Below are 7,043 nucleotides of genomic sequence, written 5' to 3' on the forward strand. Positions count from 1 at the left end.
AACTGATATGTAGGGTACAGTATACCAGAGAAAGGTGAGAGGTCTAACTGATATGTAGGGTACAGTATACCAGAGAAAGGTGAGAGGTCTAACTGATATGTAGGGTACAGTATACCAGAGAAAGGTGAGAGGTCTAACTGATATGTAGGGTACAGTATACCAGAGAAAGGTGAGAGGTCTAACTGATATGTAGGGTACAGTATACCAGAGAAAGGTGAGAGGTCTAACTGATATGTAGGGTACAGTATACCAGAGAAAGGTGAGAGGTCTAACTGATATGTAGGGTACAGTATACCAGAGAAAGGTGAGAGGTCTAACTGATATGTAGGGTACAGTATACCAGAGAAAGGTGAGGGGTGGGGTCTAACTGATATGTAGGGTACAGTATACCAGAGAAAGGTGAGGGGTATAACTGATATGTAGGGTACAGTATACCAGAGAAAGGTGAGAGGTCTAACTGATATGTAGGGTACAGTATACCAGAGAAAGGTGAGAGGTCTAACTGATATGTAGGGTACAGTATACCAGAGAAAGGTGAGAGGTCTAACTGATATGTAGGGTACAGTATACCAGAGAAAGGTGAGAGGTCTAACTGATATGTAGGGTACAGTATACCAGAGAAAGGTGAGGGTGGGGTCTAACTGATATGTAGGGTACAGTATACCAGAGAAAGGTGAGAGGTCTAACTGATATGTAGGGTACAGTATACTGAAAGGTATATAACTGATATGTAGGGTACAGTATACCAGAGAAAGGTGAGGGGTATAACTGATATGTAGGGTACAGTATACCAGAGAAAGGTGAGAGGTCTAACTGATATGTAGGGTACAGTATACCAGAGAAAGGTGAGAGGTCTAACTGATATGTAGGGTACAGTATACCAGAGAAAGGTGAGAGGTCTAACTGATATGTAGGGTACAGTATACCAGAGAAAGGTGAGGGGTCTAACTGATATGTAGGGTACAGTATACCAGAGAAAGGTGAGAGGTCTAACTGATATGTAGGGTACAGTATACCAGAGAAAGGTGAGAGGTCTAACTGATATGTAGGGTACAGTATACCAGAGAAAGGTGAGAGGTCTAACTGATATGTAGGGTACAGTATACCAGAGAAAGGTGAGAGGTCTAACTGATATGTAGGGTACAGTATACCAGAGAAAGGTGAGAGGTCTAACTGATATGTAGGGTACAGTATACCAGAGAAAGGTGAGAGGTCTAACTGATATGTAGGGTACAGTATACCAGAGAAAGGTGAGAGGTCTAACTGATATGTAGGGTACAGTATACCAGAGAAAGGTGAGGGGTCTAACTGATATGTAGGGTACAGTATACCAGAGAAAGGTGAGGGGTCGAACTGATATGTAGGGTACAGTATACCAGAGAAAGGTGAGGGGTCTAACTGATATGTAGGGTACAGTATACCAGAGAAAGGTGAGGGGCCTAACTGATATGTAGGGTACAGTATACCAGAGAAAGGTGAGAGGTGGGGTCTAACTGATATGTAGGGTACAGTATACCAGAGAAAGGTGAGAGGTCTAACTGATATGTAGGGTACAGTATACCAGAGAAAGGTGAGGGGTCTAACTGATATGTAGGGTACAGTATACCAGAGAAAGGTGAGAGGTGGGGTCTAACTGATATGTAGGGTACAGTAGAAAGGTGAGAGGTGGGGTCTAACTGATATGTAGGGTACAGTATACCAGAGAAAGGTGAGAGGTGGGGTCTAACTGATATGTAGGGTACAGTATACCAGAGAAAGGTGAGAGGTCTAACTGATATGTAGGGTACAGTATACCAGAGAAAGGTGAGAGGTCTAACTGATATGTAGGGTATAGTATACCAGAGAAAGGTGAGCGGTCTAACTGATATGTAGGGTACAGTATACCAGAGAAAGGTGAGAGGTGGGGTCTAACTGATATGTAGGGTACAGTATACCAGAGAAAGGTGAGAGGTCTAACTGATATGTAGGGTACAGTATACCAGAGAAAGGTGAGGGGTATAACTGATATGTAGGGTACAGTATACCAGAGAAAGGTGAGGGGTCTAACTGATATGTAGGGTACAGTATACCAGAGAAAGGTGAGAGGTGGGGTCTAACTGATATGTAGGGTACAGTATACCAGAGAAAGGTGAGAGGTCTAACTGATATGTAGGGTACAGTATACCAGAGAAAGGTGAGAGGTCTAACTGATATGTAGGGTACAGTATACCAGAGAAAGGTGAGAGGTCTAACTGATATGTAGGGTACAGTATACCAGAGAAAGGTGAGAGGTCTAACTGATATGTAGGGTACAGTATACCAGAGAAAGGTGAGGGTCTAACTGATATGTAGGGTACAGTATACCAGAGAAAGGTGAGAGGTCTAACTGATATGTAGGGTACAGTATACCAGATGAAGGTGAAAGGTCTAACTGATATGTAGGGTACAGTACAATTCCAGGTAACTTTCTCAAAATGACAGAAATCCCCTTTGATCAAGGCCCTTAACCCTCATTTCTCCCGTAAGGCGCTCTGGGTGAGAGCTCAATGAATATCATGTAAACAAATGTATTGATAAGTTTGAATATGATAATTTTACAGGAATCCGGTTTAGTAAAATGTGATTGTTTGATAGATTTTTCCTCTTCCTGTGTGTATGTGTGCGCGTATGTGTGTGTGGGTGTGCGCGCATGTGTGTAGGTGGAGGCCCCGTTCGTTCCTAAGTTCAAAGGCCCAGGTGACACCAGCAACTTTGAGGAGTACGAAGAGGAGGAGATCAGAGTCTCCATCAGTGAACAGTGTGCCAAGGAGTTCACTGACTTCTAGACCCAACCAGAGAGAGAGGGATTGAAGGAAGAAGATAGAGATGAAAGGAGTGGGAGAAGGAAGGAGAGAGAGAGAGATGGCGAAGGAAGGAAGGAAGGAAGGAAGGAAGGAAGGAAGGAAGGAAGGAAGGAAGGAAGGAAGGAAGGAAGGAAGGAAGGAAGGAAGGAAGGAAGGAAGGAACGGACGAGACGGAAGGTAGACTGGAGTACTGTCTCCTGTTGAATCACAAGCACCAGCTACGAGAGGGAGAGAAGAGAGGGAGAGAAGAAGAGAGGGAGAGAAGAAGAGAGGGAGAGAAGAAGAGAGGGAGAGAAGAAGAGAGGGAGAGAAGAAGAGAGGGAGAGAAGAGAGGAGAGAAGAAGAGAGGGAGAGAAGAAGAGGGAGAGAAGAGAGGGAGAGAAGAAGAGAGGGAGAGAAGAAGAGAGGGAGAGAAGAAGAGAGGGAGAGAAGAGGAAGATGCGGAGAGAAGAGGAAGATGCGGAGAGAAGAGGAAGATGCGGAGAGAAGAGTAAACCAGCAGTGTTGCCTTTTCTGTCCCATTTGTGTTTTTCTACTGTTATTTATTTATTATTTAGTCTCTTTGATGTTTCATCCTTTATGGAGTGTTGGAGTGGGACCTGTCTCTGTAACAACTGTCTCCTAACTACCATATTGGAACTGGGCCATTCTCTGTAACAACTGTCTCCTAGCTACCATTTTGGGACAGGCACCTGTCTCTGTAACAACTGTCTCCTAACTACCATATTGGAACTGGGCCATTCTCTGTAACAACTGTCTCCTAGCTACCATACTGGGACAGATACCTGTCTCTGTAACAACTATCTCCTAACTACCATATTGGAACTGGGCCATTCTCTGTAACAACTGTCTGCTAACTACCATATTGGGACAGGCGCCATTCTCTGTAACAACTGTCTCCTAACTACCATATTGGGACAGGCACCTGTCTCTGTAACAACTGTCTCCTAACTACCATATTGGGACAGGCACCTGTCTCGGTAACAACTGTCTCCTAGCTACCATATTGGGACAGGCACCTGTCTCTGTAACAACTGTCTCCTAACTACCATATTGGGACAGGCACCTGTCTCGGTAACAACTGTCTCCTAGCTACCATATTGGGACAGGCACCTGTCTCTGTAACAACTGTCTCCTAGCTACCATATTGGGACAGGCACCTGTCTCTGTAACAACTGTCTCCTAGCTACCATATTGGGACAGGCACCTGTCTCTGTAACAACTGTCTCCTAACTACCATATTGGGACAGGGTCATTCTCTGTAACAACTGTCTCCTAACTACCATATCGGGACAGGCACCTGTCTCTGTAACAACTGTCTCCTAACTACCATATTTGGCAGGCACCTGTCTCTGTAACAACTGTCTCCTAACTACCATATTGGGACAGGCTACTGTCTCGGTAACAATTGTCTCCTAGCTACCATATTGGGACAGGGTAATTCTCTGTAACAACGGTCTCCTAACTACCATATTGGGACAGGATCATTCTCTGTAACAACTGTCTCCTAGCTACCATATTGGGACAGGCACCTGTCTCTGTAACAACTGTCTCCTAACTACCATATTGGGACAGGCACCTGTCTCTGTAACAACTGTCTCCTAGCTACCATATTGGGACAGGCACCTGTCTCTGTAACAACTGTCTCCTAACTACCATATTGGGACAGGTACCTGTCGCTGTAACAACTGTCTCCTAACTACCATATTGGGACAGGTACCTGTCTCTGTAACAACTGTCTCCTAACTACCATATTGGGACAGGGTCATTCTCTGTAACAACTGTCTCCTAACTACCATATTGGGACAGGGTCATTCTCTGTAACAACTGTCTCCTAACTACCATATTGGGACAGATACCTGTCTCTGTAACAACTGTCTCCTAACTACCATATTGAGACAGGGCCATTCTCTGTAACAACGGTCTCCTCACTACCATATTGGGACAGGTTCATTCTCTGTAACAACGGTATCCTAACTACCATATTGGGACAGGGTCATTCTCTGTAACAACTGTCTCCTAACTACCATATTGGGACAGGCACCTGTCTGTAACAACTGTCTCCTATGTACTAGGCTAGCATATTGCTCCACACATACTGGAATTTGTTCTGAATGGCCCCCTGTTCCCTAAATAGTGCACTACTTTTTACCAGAAGCCTATGGGCTGTGGTCAAAAGTAGTGCACTCTAAAGGGAATAGGGTGCCATTTGGGACAAACACACAATACTCTGCACTCACCTCCCCCACCCTCTCCTACTCCTACCCCCCCTTGGCGTGTGTTGTCCCCCCCCCGGTGGATTCTCACGTTGAACACGTCACAACTCATTCCTTTTGTCAAATCCATCCTCGTAGTTTTACTCATTCTCATGTTAAACACGTCACAACTCATTTAACATCTTGTATTAGAAAGGTGTCATTACATTCTCTGACTCCTTTGTCCAGGTTTGAAAATAACATTATATTGTCATTATTACTATTATTATTATTATTATTATTACATTGTCTTAACACTCTTCTCCTTTGAATACAATTCCATATTCTCTTCTACTCTTTAATGTCGTGTTCCGTCGCCTAATATCATAGGGCACGTCCCAAATGGCACCCTATTCCCTACTTAGTGCACTACTTTTGACCCAGGCCTATAGGGCTCTCTGGTCAAGAGTAGTGCACTAAGTAGGGCACAGTGTTCCATTTGGGACGTAACCGTGGCCAGCTGTTTATCCCCTCCATCACAGTCTCCTCAGTGTATGGAGGTCATCCTCCTCTCAGCCGTGGACAGGCACAATGCTGGTGTATATATATGTACTATATACATACTGTTGCACTTTCTAGGAGAATACATAAGGCCTGTAGTCTTTTTAAACCATATGACTGGGGTCGCACAATTCTAAATGCCCTGCTTTTACACAAATCCTGGCTGGAAGATTCCTGGAAATACGAGGGGAATAAGCAGGAACTCCGGGACTCCTTCCACCAGGATTTCTGGGAAAACTGAGAATTTGTGTAAAGTTGGGGACTGCAGCAGCCCTATAGGATCCTCAGCACTCCAACGGGAGGTGTTTAAAGACACTGTCTAATTCCACCACATATGAAAAGAAAAACAATAAAACACAAAGTGTCATATTTTGCAACTTGAGTATCAGTTCAATAAAGTTTTACTTGTTAAAATGACCAACACAAGGGATTGTGTGTGCTGTTTGTTTGCGTGATATAGCACCAGTTTTTTTCCCCCAAACCTCTCGTTGTGGACCCCCAGACATTTCACCACTTTGTTGAAGCCCTGAACTAGTTGACCTTGGTACGCTAACTGTAGAACAGATCAAATATGTGGACTGGCTGGGGCTCCCTGAGGAGAGGTTTGAAAACCACTGACACGGCCTAAACTCACTTTAAAACGATTGGGGACTGACACACACACACCTGCATACCTATTCAATCCATCTTGTAAATTTAATTAGAGACGAACAGACTCTGTGTAGGTCTATGAGACGCGTTTCCTGTAAGACCGTCTAGCCTAGAGGCATCGTCGCCCAATGCAGTCATGCAGACAACTGTTGGCTCTTTAGTCTGGACTCTGGAGAGACCCACCTAAGACGTGTTCATATGCAGATATCCAAAATAATACCATTTCCAAATCTGTGTATGTATTACAACCAAAAAAAGCCTGTTTACGTTTCCCAAAAGCAGCGGGAATGTGAACAAAGAGCGATGTGCTTGAGATGCGCAGAAAAAAAGAAAAAAAACTCTACCTTAAATAAGCTACCGTCCGCGTATGTCTGCTGTGGGTGAACTGAAGGGGACGCCATCTTCGTCAGTCCACCTTAAGCGCACAATGAGGCCAACGCATGCGCACATCGAGGCTTCCGTTGTTCATTCTCCGCTCTGCCGGGCTCGCTCTCTGCTCGCGCTGGGTCGGTATAGGGAGAGCGACTTACAGCGTCACTTCAGAAACAACAAGAGAGAAAAGACGCACTCGGCCAAACCCAAACTCAACCGCTGGGAAAACAACAACAACAATGTCCGAATCCAAGTACCGGGACTGGATCCTCGAGACCATCGACTCTCTACGCTCACGGAAAGCCCGACCGGACCTTGAGAGAATATGTCGTATGGTCCGGAGAAGACACGGCTCGGATCCAGACAGAACCCGGGAGGAACTGGAGAAACTGATCCAGGAGCAAACAGTGCTCAAAGTTAGCTACAAGGGCTCCATATCCTA

The 7,043-nt window shown here is 45.0% G+C and overlaps 1 pseudogene; it reads left to right on the forward strand.

Annotated features, from left to right (window-relative positions):
* LOC135534118 (cAMP-dependent protein kinase catalytic subunit alpha-like) overlaps positions 1-6,004 on the forward strand; it is a 22,572-nt pseudogene extending 16,568 nt beyond the window's left edge.
* Positions 6,005-7,043: the final 1,039 nt, after the last annotated feature.

This window comes from Oncorhynchus masou, unplaced genomic scaffold (genome assembly GCF_036934945.1).
Source record: "Oncorhynchus masou masou isolate Uvic2021 unplaced genomic scaffold, UVic_Omas_1.1 unplaced_scaffold_3038, whole genome shotgun sequence".
Classification (NCBI taxonomy): domain Eukaryota; kingdom Metazoa; phylum Chordata; class Actinopteri; order Salmoniformes; family Salmonidae; genus Oncorhynchus; species Oncorhynchus masou.